The sequence below is a fragment of the Anser brachyrhynchus genome, assembly GCF_964034855.1.
Source record: "Anser brachyrhynchus genome assembly, chromosome: 3".
In the NCBI taxonomy this organism is placed as follows: Eukaryota; Metazoa; Chordata; class Aves; order Anseriformes; family Anatidae; genus Anser; species Anser brachyrhynchus.
Window position 1 is genome coordinate 106,113,305 of NC_137696.1, and position 18,438 is coordinate 106,131,742.

Below are 18,438 nucleotides of genomic sequence, written 5' to 3' on the forward strand. Positions count from 1 at the left end.
ACAAAATGCAGAGCTGGTGTTATATATTGCTTTTGTGTATTAGTATGAAATAGGGAATGAAATGACAAGTTTTTCTTGTTTTGTGCTACTTCATTTTTTTGGCTAGTTTCGCTACACTTTATGATAAAATATAAACTTAAATACAATCTTGAAATTTGTCTGAGCTGCAGAAGTCTGTAAGAAAGGATTGTTATGATCCCTGTTCATCCAAGGGTGAAGAAACCATCTAACTGAAGGAAAAGCTTATTCATATGGTAATTGTTAGGGCAGAGATGCTACTTGTGCCAGAACTCATTCTCTTAAATAAACCCCTGCTTTGGTACAAGAACTCTAATCTACTCTCAGATCAGAAAGGATTGTGCTAGAATTCTTATCAGAAGGCTGTGACATTAACTTTTCTAAGTTAGAAGTTAATCTATAATTTTTGCTCAAATGTTTAACTATTCATTTCTTGAAAATACAAAGCTTGGTTTTGAATATGCTGTTTACTAGTTTTCAAAACTGCTCGTAGAATAATTTTTCTCCAATTATTTTAAAAGTGAGAGCCTGTTCATATAAGGTCCTAGTGACTAGTGAGGGGCTGGAGGCTTTGTTCCTTCAATAGGCAAGATAAAAACAGTACAGAAAATTGACTTAATTGTAACTGAATCTCTTTGAGGTATATCTGGAAATTCTTTTTTTTTTTCTTTTTTTTTTTCCCATTATTCCTTGTTAGAGTAACATAGGAACCAGAAAACCATTCTCAGCTCAAAAATAAAATAAATAACCTCTGTACTACAACCCTAACTCATTTATTTAGTAGATTCAAAGGAATCCTTGTAGTCTCCTGATCCACTGCAGCAATTACCTGCTGAACTGCTGGAGAAAATTCTTCCCCGTAGGAAAAATGCAGCAATGCTGCTATATTTATGTGTGTCTCCACTCAAATACTGAAACTATTGCCACTGCTACTAATGATGGTGCTGGCAGAACCATGGAGAACAAGATCTGTGTGTGTGGTTACAGAAGGACAACAACACGGTGGAACAGTTTGCACAACTGGAGCACTGGGGAGGGTGGATACCAGCTCTTCAGGAGGGACAGATGGATCAGGAACAGTTAACGTGCTGGGGAAGATGGAGAAGGAAGAGTTAGCTTGTATATGAAGGAGCAGCTTAGATGTATAAAGCTTCTGCATGGGATGGAAAACAGGCTGGATGAGAATTTATGGATGAGGATCAGGAGAGGCCAATGAGGGTCACCCTGTGGTAGGAGTGTGTTACAGGCTACCTGATCAAGTGAGCACAATTCAGCTTATCGGGGGAAGTTATATCCCAGAAATCCCAGCTACAACACTGAAAGGTAAAGATATTCAGGAAAGCCAGCAGGTCTGTAAGCAGTAATGTCCATCACAATACTTGGGATAAGTAGACTTTGCTGGATAAGAGCTTGGCTGAACAGAGAACTCATGACTAAGCTTCAGTGCAAAAATACAGCAAAGATGGAATACAAAGGAGGAATTTATATAAAAAATAAATAAATAAAAAAAAAATTGCTTGGTTGTGTGGGAATGGTATTGGGACAGCAGAAGCTCAGCTAGAGTTGACTTGCAAGGGATGTGGAGGGCAGCAAGAGCTTCTACCACTGCACTGGTAATAAAAGACTAAGCAAGGAAAATGGGGGACTGTTGCTGATTGGGGCAGGTGACAGTGGACACAGACAAAGCTGAGGTACCTGATGCCTTCTTTTTCTCAGTTTTCATCTGTCAGGTATCCCAGACCTCTGTGCTTTTCAGGATAATTTGAGGAGGAGAACTACCTGTAGTGGGTGAGGGGCAAGGCCGAGTTTGCTTGCAAGAACTCATCCTGTACAACTCCATGGGACCCGACGGGCTACATCCAAGGATACTGAGAATGCTGGTTGATGTCTGTGCAAGGCCACTCTCTAACATCTTTGAAAGATCACAAACATCAAGAGAGCTCCTGGATGAGCAGAGAAATGCAGATGTAACCACCTTAAGAACAGGCCTAGTGGGCCTACAGGCTTTTAGCCTCACCTTGGGCCCAGCCAAAATCATGGATGAGTCCCTCTTGGAACACGTGAAAGAGATGTCATGAACATGAAGATGAAGAAGGTGATTGTGAACAGTCAGTGTGTATTTATCAAGGCTAAATCATGCCTGACCAACCTCATTGACTTCTGTGATAAAATAACTGGATTTGCGGACAAGGGGAGAGCGTAACAGATGTCGTTCACCTGGACTCTAGCAAGGCTTTTGAAACTGTCTTCCACAATATTCTTGCATCAAGGATCCAGCCACATTATGGTCTGGATGGATGGACAACTGTGGGGGTAAGAAACAGACTGAATGACTGGACTCTTGGGGTGGTGGTTACCAAATTCTACCAGTCTTGGGTGACCCTGCTTTGAGTAGGAGGTTGCAATGGAGATCTCCAGAGCTCCCTTCAGCCCTCAGTGATTCTGTGATCCAAACAGTCTATGTGGTGCCTCTAACAAGTAAAATATAAGTAATACAACCTGGATAGAATTACAAAATTAAAATCTAGCACTTTTGTTACAGATATTGTGCTAATAGTATAATAATATTTGATTTTGTAGGTAAAAAAGAAAAGTCATGTTACATTGTGGAGTCTCCTTCTCTGGAGGTATTCAAAACCCGCCTGGATGCCCTCCTGTGCAGTGTGCTCTAGATGATCCTACTCTGCAGGAGGTTTTGACTAGATGATCTTCAGAGGTGCCTTCCAATCTCTGCCACTCTGTGATTCTGTGATTAAGGCTCTTGCTCCTTCAGAATTGCTGGAAATAAAATAGGACAAAATGAAATTTAAGCCCCAGACAAAACCTGGGAAAGCTACACAATAAAGTGACTGTTACTCCAGAAATGCCACATCAGACAGATGCTTTTTTGTATTGAAGAGTAATTAAGAATATTTTATTTTCTAATACAGAAATTTAACTTTTTTGGTATATATCAATGGTATAGAAGAAAGTATTTTTTGCAGGCTAATGTTATGCTTTCGTTTTTTTTTTTTTTCTGTAATGTGAACTGTGTGGTGCTTTTCTGCAGCAATTCATTTATTAAAACCTTGAAAATGCAGGCATTCAGTAATGAATATTTGTTTTCATATTAACAATTACAGTAGACAAAATTTATTAAAGATGTATTATTGGGGACAGACAAAACTACATTTCAAATTCAAACCCAACATTAGTTTTGTTATTACAGTTTTTAATTACTTATTATCAGATCTTTTAAAATAGTATCTGAGTAAATCTGTCGTGCTGTCCAGGATTTTCGTTTTCATAGAAGTACACAAATCATGAAGCAGCTGAACAGCATTTGGAAACTGGAAATTTTTTTTTCCTTTTTATTTATTTTTTTATTGTTATTGTTTCAAAGCAGGACACAAAACCAGCAAACCTGGTTCATGACCATGGATGAAAAACTACTAATACAAGATGTAAAAGGAAAGATATGGATGGAGCAAAATGTAGAGAAGAAATAGTAGGAAAAAAAAAAGTGTGGCATTATTTTCAGCAAAACTTTCATTTTTCCTTTTGAAACTATGGTTGTCTTGGTTTTCTAGATATAACTGAATTATTTATCTCGAGCAGTAAAAAGCAAAGCAGATCTCTTCTGTATGAAATGAAGGATGGATATCTGAGAAAATAAATCTGCAGTTACTTCACAACTTACATTAACAACTAAAGCTCCACTGAGAACAGATTTTGAACCGGTTGAGTATGGTCAGTGACCACCGACGACTTTTTTAATAGTCCCTTCCTCTGGGAACCTTTTCCTTACTAGGGATACATATATAATGTTGCATGTAAAGCTTGTTTCTAAATAGCTCCATACTCTTCAGTATTAGATGAAGTCCTTCTGTGTTAGGCACCAGGAAATGGAGCTTTACACAAATGCACATATTGTCCTGCATTCTCGGAAGTTTTTCCAGGCAGTTTCCAAGAGTGCCTGTTTACTGGTGTCAAAATTGCCTTCCAAACTATGTTAAAAGCTGGTTTTAGTGTCACGTTCTAGATTCAGTATACACTTTGACTCTTGCCTTTGAAAACGTTGGGTTCCAAGAGTGTCATGTTCTTTCAGATATATGTGATGGGAAGTCAAAGCAAGTTTTATTGTTTATTTGTTTGTTTGCTTTACCTCTTCATTAATGTTCTGTAGACAACGTCAAAAATCTTTTATTTTGGTTATTGCATGGACCTACTTCTGCAACGTAATTTATAGTAATTGGATTATTGAATGACTATAGTAGTTATCAAGAATTGAAGTAATAGATATAGGCAGAGTAATTTCATGCTTTTCAGATGAGATTATATTACATTGAGGATAGGTCACAAATGACTTCATGACTTCGCCAATTTTAATTAACTTTAATATCTAAGAAGAAGGAAGAATCTTCCTAAATTGTCAATCTTAGTAACTTTGGTTGTTATTTTACAGCTAACAGTTTTCTGTACAAAAGATTTTATCTTGTAATTTTTTTTGACATATTTCCTTTTCATTGTCTTTTCAAAATGCTTCTCTGTTAAACTGAGCTGTCCTTGAAACTGAAGTGGGTGATCTGTGAGACTGAGGTTGATTGTTCGCCAACCTGCCAGTCACTTTTCTGTTTGTGAGGGGACTGTTATTGAGCTTTGATGCAGGCATCTTGATGTTTTGTCTGTGAAAGCCATTTAATGTGAGGCTTGAGATCTCTATAATAAGATTGATGAATTTTAGGGTTAAATATCAGGCCTCTACTCCCTCTTCTAAACCATGGAAATTTGCTCAAAGGCAGTGCTTGTGAAGTAGGCAGTGCAGTGATTGTTGCTGCCTTAGTAATCTTTCCAGTTACACCCCTTGCTAATTTCTTTCCCTTTAAATTAACATATGCACACCACTAAATTTAATATTTTCACAGTTCTAACTTGGGTTCTTCTAGACTCCCGTATCATTTACATAAATCACTAAGGCATGCAAGAAGCCTCATCCCAGCATGGCACAAATCTGCTCATTTTAATCACGACATGGCTCTGTGCTGTACTGGCTGCATCATGCTGACAGAGGTTAGCCTAGCTGTGGTGAAACTGCTTAATTTTCACAATTTTGAAGTCATAAACAGAGCTTACTTCAAAGCTGAGATAAAACACAGTGTAAAATCTCAGTCACAGGGTGACATTTTGCAGAGTTCTCGTGCCTTCGGAAACAGGAGAGGTGCATTTTGGCAGCAGTTGAGCGGCAGAGCCCTGAGTCTCCAGCAGGACACAACGTCTCTGACCAGCCTCCACTGGGGCCTCCTCTGCCCGTGTCCCAGGAGCCCCATTTGAGGCCGGACCTGCAACCACTGCCCCTGCATGAGCCATGCCGCCACTGCTTGGCACCAGCTCTCTTCCTGAGTTGTCGTTTGGGCTTCCTGCCTTGGCATTGTCGTGTCCCCATGCCTGATGTTCTGAGGTCTGTCTCCAAGACCACCCTCACTGCCAGCTCGTCTCCCCCTGGGGTGTACCCCTTCCTCCTGCAGCTCCCCGACATCAGGTTCCCGCTGTGCAGGAGCTGACTGTGGCAGCTGGCTGGCTGCCACTGCTTTAGTAGTTGCCTGAGGCTGCATTTATTCCTGTACCAGCTGGTGTTTTTTTCCTCAGATAAGGTATAGAGTGGGATAAATGGCAAGCAAGCAGTATTGATTTTGTTTACATGTATAGAAAATATATGCAAAAAATACAACTGAATTAATGTCATTTTCTGCCCCCAATCTTATTATATTCTCTGAAGTTATGAATTTCAAAACAGTAGGACAAGAAGGGAAGGTTTATAATGAAAAGCTTTATTAAGTACATTGCCAGTCTAGTAATCTTTGAGGAGGCTGTTTACAATAGCATTTCTCTTGTACATTATTACTAACTAAATGAAATAATTCAGATTGCAATAACAAGTAATTTTTGTAATCTAATCAAACCATTTCACTTTTGGAATGTGTTTCTTCTGGAATGTATGGACAACCCATTACCAATTTGGCAAGACAGATTTATTACTTCTGGCTTCTCTGATAGGTGTCATGTTTCAAGCAATAATGAGTCTGTAACTTCACTTGGCAGATCGTTTAATGATGTGGTGACTACGATTTTTTCCTGTGGTAGGGATGCTAATGCTATAGTACTGCAGCTTGAAGTGTTGCCTCTTGTTCTGTCATTAAGAACAAATAATACTAATTGTTTCTGATTCACTTTCAAATGTATAACAGGGCATTATAAAATAGTTGTCAACTCTGTCATCAGAATTTATTTCCAAACATGTCTGTGCTGTTCAGTAAAGGTCTGATAAAAAGACAACAGTGGTTGGAGATAAGAAGTCAAGTGAGGAATATTTTGCCTATGTGTTTCCACAGAGAAGCAATGCTTCTGGTTTCAAATCTCCTGTAGTCTGGAGGAAGCTTGACCAAAACCCAAAAGAAAGCAATGTGTATGTTTTATATCGTTTAAATAATGGAAATTTCTAATCTATCAAATTTGTGAATAATACAGTGTATCTGTTTTAATAATTTCAAGTTGTTTCTGTAGACATAACGCTTTGAATTGAAAATTCACAAATTCATCATGAAATAGGTTGGGAGATGGCAAACGAATATGGGAAAGGTGGGGCTTGCATTTGTTTTTTGTGGGAGCCCAAAGGTAGCATCACAACAGTCTTACTGTTTTTAGCAGGAAATTCTTTCTGAAACCTAGTAGCGTCAGTGACAATGTTGTATTAGTAATTGCCATCGCACTGAGATGAACGGTGATCCTTGTATGCTCTTTTCAGACTTCTTTTTTAAGGCTGCTTTGTCATTCAAAGAGTGTCCGTGTTTGCGCTGGACTGCCATATGTTCCCTAGCACCATACAGAAGTCTTGAATCTTAACCAACAGCCATTCTGTGTGCAGGCACTGCAGTGTCTTGACTGGCAGCTGGCAGCGTGGAGATACTGGAAATGACAGTGCAGATGAATTCAGAAAGTCGCGTATCACTCTTCACTGGATAGTAAAATAATCAGGTATTTTACTTGGTATGGAGAAGCTATGCTGTCCTCATTTTAAAGATAATTATAGTGTGAAAACAGTTATTTGTAAGTATGAATACTGTTCCCTGCGATTGATAATGCTTCATTTTATGCTGGGTATGCAAACTTTTCATAACCTCCTATGATCAATGACACTTGGTTGAATGCTCAACTAAGATACATTTCTATCGTCCTCTTGTCAGGCTCATAAGACTTTAATATTAAAATAAAGACAAGAATTTAGGAAACTAGCTACAGATGAGGAAAGCCTGAAGCTACTCCTCAGCACTTTTTGCAATAAGTGACAAATAAGAAAGGGATTATGTCTCATTTTTGTAGGGCATACTCTCTGTTAGCATGGCTCTGCAGTCATGGTATGATTAAAGCTAAAGACCACAGCGAGTGCTAAGAATGTAAGGCATCTGTAGCACAAATAAGTGTCAACTGGTAGCTGTGTGATGACATTAAATCAAGGATTTCAGGATTACTGTCCCACATGTTGCATGTAAAAGAGATTAAACAGCATGGAATATGGTTAAGTAGGTGCAGGTATATAAAATGCATGAGAGAAATTCTGTGATACTCGTCCAGTGAATGCGATTAAAATTACTGAGGAAACATGCTGAGCTAGGTGTTCGTGTAGACCCTACCCTCTATTCTTCCAAACTTTTTACGAATTTTATAGCATTGTAGGATCCTGCTGTCTATAATAAGATATTTCAAATCAAACAGACACTTTATAATTTTTCTGTTGTTGAGCAGTATAAGGCTGTAGAATCGGTCTTCTTGCTTGATTGAGGAGGGTGGCTTTTCTTGAGTTCCTGACTTCAGGAGAGGGGTAGCAGCTCTGTGTTCTCAGCTCAGCGCGTGTGTGTCCACCCGTCCTCTTGGAAAGACCTTCAGTATTCCTGTATTCCTCAGTATTCCTGTTTGCACTTCGGGGCATATCTGATGCTTAGTGTGCAGGTGCCTGGCAAAGTCTAACTTGCTTGCTTGCCTTCTTCTTGTACTAAAGAGGACCTTGGCGTCCCCGAGGTGCAAGAGTTGAGTCATGCTAGGACACTGAGTTAGGCTTAACCTTCTTATTGAGGTTATTTGCAGACTTTATCATAGTCTCTGTTAATCCATATGCCTTCTTTGAACCTGCAAAGTGTGTGTTTAAATACACGAGCCCCTCTGTTAAAACAGTCTTGTCATTTTGAAGCAAGAGAAGTCATGTGTTGTTACCAAAATATCAGGAACAAGTACAAGTGTCCTTTTCATCTATTTTTCAAACTCAGATTTGTCTGGTTTAATCATTTCAAAAGGTGTATGCATATGTGTGTTGGGTTGGGGTTGGAGGGAGCTGGAACATAATCATGGAAGTGGAAGGGGAAAGAGGTGAAGGAATCTTTTTCGTTTTGGAAATAATGTAGAGATTATCAAGCTACCATTATGTAAAGAAAAAAATCACTAAAGCTTATGTTTTAGCTTTCAGCTACAGTGGAATTTTGTACATTTATGTGAAATGCTCTGGTGCAGTTTTGAAATACTGCTCTTTTTTTAGCTGTGAGTAAAGTTCTAAGAGCAAAGCCAAAATTCAGTTCTGTCATGTGAATAGTTGTATACCTTTTAGTGTCCATTGACTTCAGTAAGAATTGAAATTGCTTCCATTTGAGTATGTTACAGAATATGAGGTCTTTATATCAGAATGTTACAAAAACATATTTTCTGGGACAAATGTTTCTTAGGATTTATTTGTCTTCAAGAATGGCATATTTTGGAGACTAATCAGTTAGCCAGTGTCATCTTAAAATGCCTGATTCATTTGAAATGTGAATCAGTCCTTCATTTTGAGCCTTAATTCAGATTACCTGTGGGTTTGAGGATATACACTTGAGTCTCTCATTTAAAGTTTTAAAGATCAAAGAGTTGCTGTCTAGCTTCAAAGTATATTGCTAAAACCCTCCATAAACAATTAAAGCTGACTCAAGTGTCTCAGGAGTAAGACTCCTTAATATATGTACAACATAGTAGTTAACAAAATTAGGAGTATCTTAAGGGATGGTCGCAGTGCTTATGTTGTGCAATTATGTGGAGCATAGTTGCAAGTCTTACTAACACAATTAGGTAAAAACTACCGGAGGAGACAAAGTAAAGGTTGATTTGTCAAAATAATTTCTTAAGAATGCAGCCAGGAAACTGAAGCAAGATTTATCTTTTTCCTGTTTGTTTGCTATCCCTCATGAGTTGCTGGGTAATTGCATATGCTGTAGACTATCTGAAAGAAGCAGGGTATTTTTTTAAACGGTGTTTCCCTGGAGCCGTTTTCATTTCATAATGCATATAGCTGCATTTGACTTGATTAAATTGAGTAAATGTATATCCGTAGATTAACTTCATTATTCATGGCATGGAATAGTGATGGTTTGACACTCACATAATCATTTGGGAACTATAGTGCTTGGAGGGTGGGTTAAGACAACATAATTTTTATGAAAATGATACAATCTGTTAAAGCAACATCTATATAAGCTGTACACGTACTTTCTATTTAAATTTCTTGAGACACAATTATGACACTTTATTCATTTCTGTCTCAGTCACGTAATCCTAATTTCAACAAAATTATATCTACCTTAACACGATATGCAGCAAGCTTCTGTTTCACTGCCAGATACACTCCTCTGTTACTGGTGTTATTGAAAACTTCCCTGGCAGCTGCTTCATCTCGTCTTTGCAGGACTCCTCATGTATCATCATGTGTCTTCATTGTTCTCTCTCACCTTGGTCACGTAGTGCTGCAGCTTTTTCACCTGTTGGTTAAGAAATGTCCTGTAGACTGTGGCTGCGTCAGGTATCAGAGCATGGTTTCATGAGTTAAAGGCTCTTTTGCACCAACATGGGGAGGTCCTGTTCATAGCCATATGAACAGCTTATCTTTTGTCTTTTTGCTATGCTTAGACAGTAAGAGGCAACAAGCACAGAAAACGTGGATGTCTCCAGAAAAGGGTTTTCGTGGAGGAACTGGGGCCAAAGTTCAAGTTGGTGAAATGCATGCATACTTTAAACATCTTGTAAACTACTGTTACTTTAAAGCAAATAAAGTGTTCGAAATGGTGTAAAAGAATTGAATTTCAACATAGAATGTGTGTGTTCTTGACTACTTCTGTTCATGTAAACCAGACTTTCTAAATATCTTGAAAATGCCATGTCACTGACAATAGTCACAATGAATTACTGTCTTTTCTGAAATAGTCATTCACTAAGTTTGTACTGCGATTATCAATAATAATAAGGGAAAAAAATAGAAAAATTGGAAGATTGTACATGTAATTTTTAATGTTAATGAAAACTTTTTTCCTCCTTTTCACGGAAAATTTAAGGCCAGCCAGAATATGTGTGAGGGAACATCATGCTTAGGCTTTATATGTAGTTATGATGTGATATGATAAACTGTGATTGTTTGTCTTATCTTAGTGTATCATGTCTGTGCCAGATCTTATACTTATCTCTTGGTTGGATTGATGGATTGAGAGGAGGGAAAGATACAAATACGCTCTCATTTTCCTGAAATAAACTTTCCCTGCAAGATTCCAGGGAAGGGAGTGATGGAGCGTGACCTTACACGAGAGTCTCAAGAATAAACATAGTAAAAGCCAACAAAGTGTTAAGGAAGAGCCAGTTAAGCCCTTTTAGGTTGTCATATAAAACAGTGAGTGGGTGGTCTTAGTTTTTCTTTTTTAAAGCAGTCTGCCACTAAATTGTAACTCAAAAATTCTATCACATGCCTGAAACTCTTAAGCTGTAAAATTTTTGTTACCTGGAGAATGAGAAAGCTCAGACCTACAGCTGCAGTGAGATTCAGGCATAGGAGCACTTCCATGTTTTTCACTGGTGCTACTTGGATGTCCAAGTGTTTGCTAGTTCGAGGTTATGGTTGTCAATTGCTGTGTCTGTCTTTCAAGTCTAACACAGCGGAATAGCAACTGTCAAAAACTTCTTGCTTGTCATGTCACAGATGGGTGCTATTTCCACCTGGCTCACGTTTTAGAAAATGCTGTTTTTTTTGCTGAGCACTGTAGAGAGTATTGAAAACTAAGATTTAAGTGTGCTTAGTAAAAGACTTGAGGAAGAGAAGAACTACTACCAGTGGGCAAGGATCGAGTCTGGCATTGCTTTGGAGAACCTGTCCCATACAAATCTTTGGCACATGATGGGCTGTATCCAGGAGCACTGAGAGAATTGGCTGATAGCCTTGCATATCATTCACGCATGTCAACCATGATACCCCCTCATGTTCTGTCATCTTCAAAAGGCTGTAGAGTTCAAGGGAGGTCCCTGATGACTGGAGGAAGGTAATGTTGCACTAGTTAAAAAAGACTGAAAAGAAAATATGGGGAACGTCAGACTGGCCAGCCTTGTTTTGTTCCCTGGGAAATGATGGAGCAAGTTCTCATGGAATCCGCTTCTGGGAACATGAAGGAGAATGGTTGGAAACATGTCACAGAGCAGTGGACATCACTCATATCAACTTCAGCCAGGCATTAGATACTGTCTTCCAAAATATCCTATCCAACAATCTGAAAATCTGTAAATCTGTTATGGTTTAGATGGACAAGTAGGTGAGCGAAAATCTGTTTGGGATTAGAGTTTAAAGAGTCGTACATTACACGGAGGTTGGTAAGTGCAGTTCCTCAGAAGTCTGTTCTGAGACCTGTCTTGTTTGATGTGTGCACTGGTGACCTGGAAGAGATGACATTGCTTGAGCTCTCACATGACACAAACCTGGACGGATTTGTTGCTGTTTTTGAAAACAGGTCTGGCAGACGGAGGGGCCTGGACAAGCTGGAGGAGTGGAACAACAGGAAATTTTACAAAATTTTGTGGTAACAAAGCCAAGTTGTGCACCTGGGAAGGAAGAGACCCTGGCAACAGCACTCAGAACATTGAGCCTGAGCCAGCAGTAAGCCCTAGCAGCAGTAATGGCCACCAGCATCCTGGGCTGTGCTAACAGGAGTACAGCCAACAGGTCAAGGGAAGGGATTATCTATCCTCATCACTTGGCACTTCTTAGACTGCATCTAGAGCTGGGCCCTCCAATACCATAAAGAAATTCATAAACTGAATGAATTCTGTGGGGGCCACCAAGATGTTCAGTGGCTGGTCACCTGTCTTACGAGGAGGTGAGGGAGCTGGTCTTGTTCAGGCTGGTGATAAAAAGGCACTAGGGTGACCTAGCAGCAGCCCCCCAGTACTTGTGAGGATGTTATCAAGAAGGTGGAACCAGGAAAGACAACAGGCACAAGCTGCAATGCGATTTTTCTGAGTGCATGGCAAAAGCAGAGCAAAACTTTTGAACCACAGGGGCATCCAAGCAGTGGGGTAGGTTGGCCAGAGGGGAGGCTGTGCAGTTCTTATCCTTGGTAGTTGTCAAGACCCAGTTAGATGAAGCCCTGACCAACCTGGTCTGACCTCATAACCGACCCTGCTTTGAGTAGGGAAGTTGGACCAGGTGACCTAATGAGATCCCTTCTAACCCCTTTGTTGTTTGTTGTTCGTTGTTTTTTCAATAGTTCCCATGAATATTTAGGTAAAATGTAATGATGTCATCAAATTATCAAATTTAGATTAATGGTGTGGCAGTGACTAGAATGATGCATTATCTGTGCATTGTAGAGAATAATGTACAGTTAAAATCAACCTCATTCCAACAGCAAATACCTGTACAAGCTGTGCTAGCTGGAAAAAGTGAAATAGTTGAAGACGTGAGTCAATGGTGTTAAGGTACGCCAAATGCTGTGCCCACCTGTAATCTACAAAGCTTTTGTATGTGTTCTGCAAAAATGCTTTGTGAATTATAGTGATTTTTACACAAAGGAAAAATATTTATCCATCAGTATTGTGGCAGTTAACCTATGTGGCTGTTCTTGTCATGCTGGAACCCAGATCTTCGGGGCCCCTTTCTTTCTGTCAGTGAAGACAAGGAGAGCTCTGCAGTTATGCATGCCAGATCTGATGGTCTCTCTCCTGACCCCTCAAAAACTATGCAAACAACCCCCACTAGAAAAGCAAACCCTTCTTACCCTGCATAGCAGCTGAGTGGCACTGCTAAGTTTTTCTAAGGGCCCTATGGCTATTCTGGGCGATAAGAAAGGAGATACCAGATGTGTCGCACTGCTCACATCCCCAGGGTTCTGTGGTAGAGGTGCATCATATGAGGTCTGTCTGAAATCCTGAAAAAAGTGTTAACTCACATTGCTTTGAGAAAACATTGTGAATATAGGTATAGTGCTGATTCATATTATTGCTATGAAAAACATTAGTTTTTCTGATAGTGTAGTGCTATAAAATTATCCCAATTCAGATGCGGGGGGGGTGGATCCCAAGAAGTTCTTTATTTACTGCATCTTGTGTGCCATGACAGCCCTCCACTAACGTGTATACAGTGTGTTTAAGGCAGCATCACTTACAGCCTTACTGATGTGGGGTCAGGGCAGCAGAGTGCTGGGCTTGCCGGGCTTCCCTTGTCTATGGAAGAGGCAGCAGGAGAGGGTGGCTGTGCAAGGAGCTCAGGGGGTGTTTCTAACTCGTTAGGAACATGTACACTTTCTGTAATGGGGTATAAAATGATGCACATTGGTTTTGCATTTTTTTTATGTTCCTCTGAACCATCAATTAATAGATGCGGGCTATACTGATACCTGCACTGTTACATTTATATGCAGCATTATCCCAAGAGTTCAGACAGTACTTTGTTTGAGTTCTGAGAGGCAGACGGGTAATTGCTTGAGGTTCAAGAAGGAAAAAACAGAATGGTAAGAAAGTTCATTGCCTATTTTCTCCTGCTGTGAGACAGCACAAGAAAAGCTGTTACAGTTCTGGAGAGAATATTTTCGTCAACCTCTAGAGATTATATGATCACCGTTACAGACGTATGTTCCTCACAAAAAGTGCAAATAAAATTAATTGTGAATTTCTAAGCAATTAAGCAGATAGTTGTGAAAGCCAATTGTTGATTGATTTATTTATTTTTAATTTAATTTTTATTGCTTTAAGCCTCTGTACGTGTTTGGAAACAGGATTTCCACTGTGTGAAGATTACAGACTAAGATATGGTCAATGAGAAAATTTTGATAGCTAAAGCTCTTATATGTAAAATACCATGCAGCCAGCTTGAAACGAAGCTTCAAACAGATAAGACTGTGCACTGTCACACCAGTGCCTTCTGAAGAGAAACTCATACATCACATTTTTTTCAGGTCATCCTGTTGCTAAATCAATTAGCCACACCACTGAATTCTGACTTCCTCTTTTTGGCTGTCTCAGTTGCCCTTGTTTGGATATACTGCAGATCTGCAAGACTTCTGCAGGGCTTCATGTAACTGTGCAGATCAGAAAACCACACCTAAGTCTGTGGTATCGCAAGAATTTATAGCAGAAAATAGCATCTCTTCTGTCTCCATTCAAATATGTAATCATTTCAGTTTGTTTCTCTGGTGTTGAAAAAGGAGATGACAATGGAGAAGCCAGGTTGCAAGTACTACTGATACGTTGATAAACAGGGCTGTTTAAAGACAGATAAGTTTTGCCTGCGTGTGCAAGACCACAGAATGTATTAAGAAAGAAAATCAGCACTTTTTGCTATTAAAAATAATAATAAGCAAGTTTCTGAGCAGCAAATATGTTGCTTAAGTAAAAATGTTTGAGAATGCCATTTTTACCATGATCAGGTGCCATCAATTAATAATATATTAGTTATTTGGACATTGTTTACTTCTAAGGTTGTAGGATGTGGATACCTGAGATCTTAGACAACTGCTCTTGGAAAATAACACAAGTGAGGTTTCTGTAGCTCAGTTTCTTTCTTAACTTCAGGTAACCTGTAAATACCTTTATGATCAGGTGGGGATTTGCTTCTCCTCATCTCCCATACTTTTTCTGGAAAGCTGCTGTATCATTTGATTAGAAATACTAGTATTTTTAGACCTGACTGTTTTATGCCTATTAGTTTTATGCTGATAGTGACTTTAGGAGAAATAAAAATCACCAGACACAGAGCAGATCTTTCTCGCATATTTGTGAGGAGCAACCATACCCTTGGTTTTCATTTCCTCGCTTATAAATCCATTTTATTTTTTTTAGATTTATGTGAAACACAGTTCCTTCCTCCGATTTTTCTCCTTGCCAGCTTCTATATCTGTTATAATATGACTTCATTTTTCTCAAATATAGCCAAACTTTTGGGCATGCAGATAACATTTTACCAGTGTGTACTCATCTGTCTTTCATCTTTATCTGATATTACAGATTATTTGTCTTCTTTCTTTTTTTTTAGCTTCCATTCTCATAATACTACGGCTTGCAGTCCTCTTCTGTCTGGCACAGCTGAGTCTTTCTTATCCTTTGACTCCAATGTATAAACTTAAGGAAGAAATTCTTTGTCCTTGCTGTGTGGCCCTGCATTATGTCCTAACTAATTTTATATCCTACCTTTTATACCAGTAGTCAAGGCTTTACCTTCTTTCTGGAAGGTCCTAACTGGTGGTAACCATCCATTTTACGTTATCAGTAGATTCTATTAGTGGTTTTAGCATTTTTGCTATCATCCTACTTCTCTTTATTTTCTAAAACTGGAGACAATTGTATGCAGACAGTGAAAAAAGAAAGTAAGTTAACGTAGGGATTTGGAATAAAAAGGTTTTATTTTCTAGGATATCCTCTTTATCCTCTCTACAGTGATGTTAACATGAAAGATTTTAACGGCATTATTTTTCCCCCCAAATTAAAAACAGAATAAGAATTAAACATAGTATCTTGTATGTAAGAAAATTCTACTTGTAAAATTGGATTTGTAGCCCTCTGGAACTTGAAATCAAGATGAATGTGGAGAATAAATTATTAGTTGCCATTACAGACATCAAAAAAGATTTATATAGTTAACTGCTGGTGCCCTCCTCTGAAGGAGTCTGTATGCGTTATCAGAACATGTGACTGAGATATGGTAGCCATAAACATCTGATTAAAAGAGATGAGCAGTGGGAAAAGTTGATACACAGTCTGTGCAATCTTGATCTAAGTGGAATTGAGCGAACTGATGTATAAAAGAAGAATCAAAACATCAGTATCTCTTGTACTATTGAAAATTCCAGTATTCCTTGCATATGGTTTCTGTCAAGGTATTTGGGATAATGCAAACCCAGTTTCCCACACTGAACAGTTATATCACTTAGCTGCTTACTGATCTTATCTGTTTGAAAATCATGCAAAATCACGTTAATAATCAAATCTGGTAATAGCTGTCAAAGTGAATGTTTCCACTTACAGGGAAGTGAACGTGTTGCCTTTCTGGTAAAGGTACAGCCTCAATATTTAAGAGAATTGTGAATTTATTGCTTCCTTCAGCCCATTTTTTGTTGTTTTTTGTTGGTTTTCTCATAAAAGGTAAATTTTGACTTAGAATGCTTGCACTGAACCACAGTTACTTTCTACTTTAGAAATTTGTGAACATGTCTGAGCAAACTACATCTGTACCATTACTTTCTAGGATTTTTCTTGTAGATCATTTTGGTAGCAAGGTAGAGAAAGCTCGTTCCTGACTTTTCAGTAGCAGGCATTCATGCCCATCATTTTTCTTTTTTCTCTAGGTACTTACACGGCAAGCAAATAGTGCTTCGTCTCACAAGTCTATTGTGTGAAATGCTTTCAAGGCTGTAAAACAATTAGTCATTGTGTGAAAGGGACTTAAAAAGTACATTACATGAGTGATTGCTGGCATGTAATGTGTTTGTACTTTCTTCACATATTTAGGGAGACAGTATCTTTCTTACAGACTTTTCTTTGTCTCTTTCTCTCTCTCTTTTTTTTTTTTTACATTAGTGAACTGTCCTTCTGTTGCATAAACAGAGAAATAACCGAGTGTTCCAGGTATGGAAGTCTTAATCAGCTTAAAATAGAAAAGTTTAAATTAATTTTTGATGAGTAAGTCTTACTTTTCCAAGAAGATGAAACATATGAATGCTTCATTTTCTGTAATGCTATAGTATTGTGGCTGTCACTCAGGCTTTTCTTGCTAATCCAATGAAAGTCTAATGTGTTATGATTAAGTACAATACTTCTGGCAATCCTTTAAGGCGATATTATGACTAAAAGTAAATTAGTTATGAAAATACTCTGTTTTGTTTTAATAAAAAACGTTGTTTCATTGAGAAACAAATACCAAAATCTCTGTAGTGAAGACTGCTTTAAAGAGACTTTATTTTATGTAAAAAATTAGTTTTTGACAATAAACATGACAATACTTTTTGGAAGAACAGAGCAATATTATCGTAGTGAAACTGGATGTTTAGTTAATACGAATCTGAAAGGCTTATGAGTTATACTGGAGATGCTCGTAATAAACAGCATTTTTATATTGTTAAATAGTGATAAAATAGCAAAATGCACATTTTAGAGAAGAAAAATATATTCATGCTATCAATATATTTCATAAAGACATATTTTGGTATAGTGGCTTTTCACTAAATAGGCTGTTAAAAAGCTTCATAAACTAACTTATCGCTCTTCTGTTCTTTCATCAACACAGTTTTTACAGCAGTGGAAGAAAGGTAGGGTGTATGAAATCACTATTGGTTCCTAATTGGCAGAGGTTACTGGATGGCTGCTCAAGAGCTAAAAGGAAAAGAAAAAAAACCATGCAGACAGTTAATGTGTTTCAAAGAAAAGCTGGTATGTTTGTGAGTGGTATGCCTGGGAGAGATCTTGGTTTCACTTGTGTTAGTGAAGTTCCTCATAATGAAGATGCTTTCTGTTCATCTCTATCAGCAGACCACTGGCACAATGCTGCAAAATGGGTATAAATGCTCTCACTTTCTCATAATCACTTCCCAAGTTTTTGGTTTGTGGTCTTTCAAGTTTGTAAACAGGGGTATTTAATTCAAGTCAAAAAGTCCTGTGTTTTACCATTTATTCTAGCTGTTGGCTGTTTGCCAGACAATTTCCTAAAGTAATGCACACCAAAATACTGCCTTGCAGCATGTCTGAACATCAAGAAAAGTTTCTCATGATATTTTTCGTGTAGAAACCTGTGCTTCTACATTTCTTTATTGTGTTTTCTATTTCTGAACCTGTTTTAGTTACTTCTAACAAGTAGGTTTTGAAAGTTTTTTTTTTATTTGTTTCCCAATCTTTAAAAAACTCTGGTTTTGTGAAAAAATATATATACTTTTTTTTTTGGGGGGGGAGGAGGGGGGTCCAGGCATTCTAGGAGAATGACATGACAAACAATTCTGTTCTGTCACTTCCTATCAGATTTACTCCTTTTATTTCCTGCAAAGGAATTCCGTTCTCAGTTCAGGAAGGGCTGTTTTCAATTTTTCTTTCTTTACTGGTGAACTAAAATTTGCAAAGGTATCTAGTGTTTCA

General features: G+C 38.3%; 1 protein-coding gene across 5 annotated transcripts in view; it reads left to right on the forward strand.

The window, feature by feature from the left end:
* SNTG2 (syntrophin gamma 2) overlaps positions 1 to 18,438 on the forward strand; it is a 286,741-nt gene that overhangs the window by 16,037 nt on the left and 252,266 nt on the right. The gene's annotated exons all lie outside the window — the stretch shown is intronic.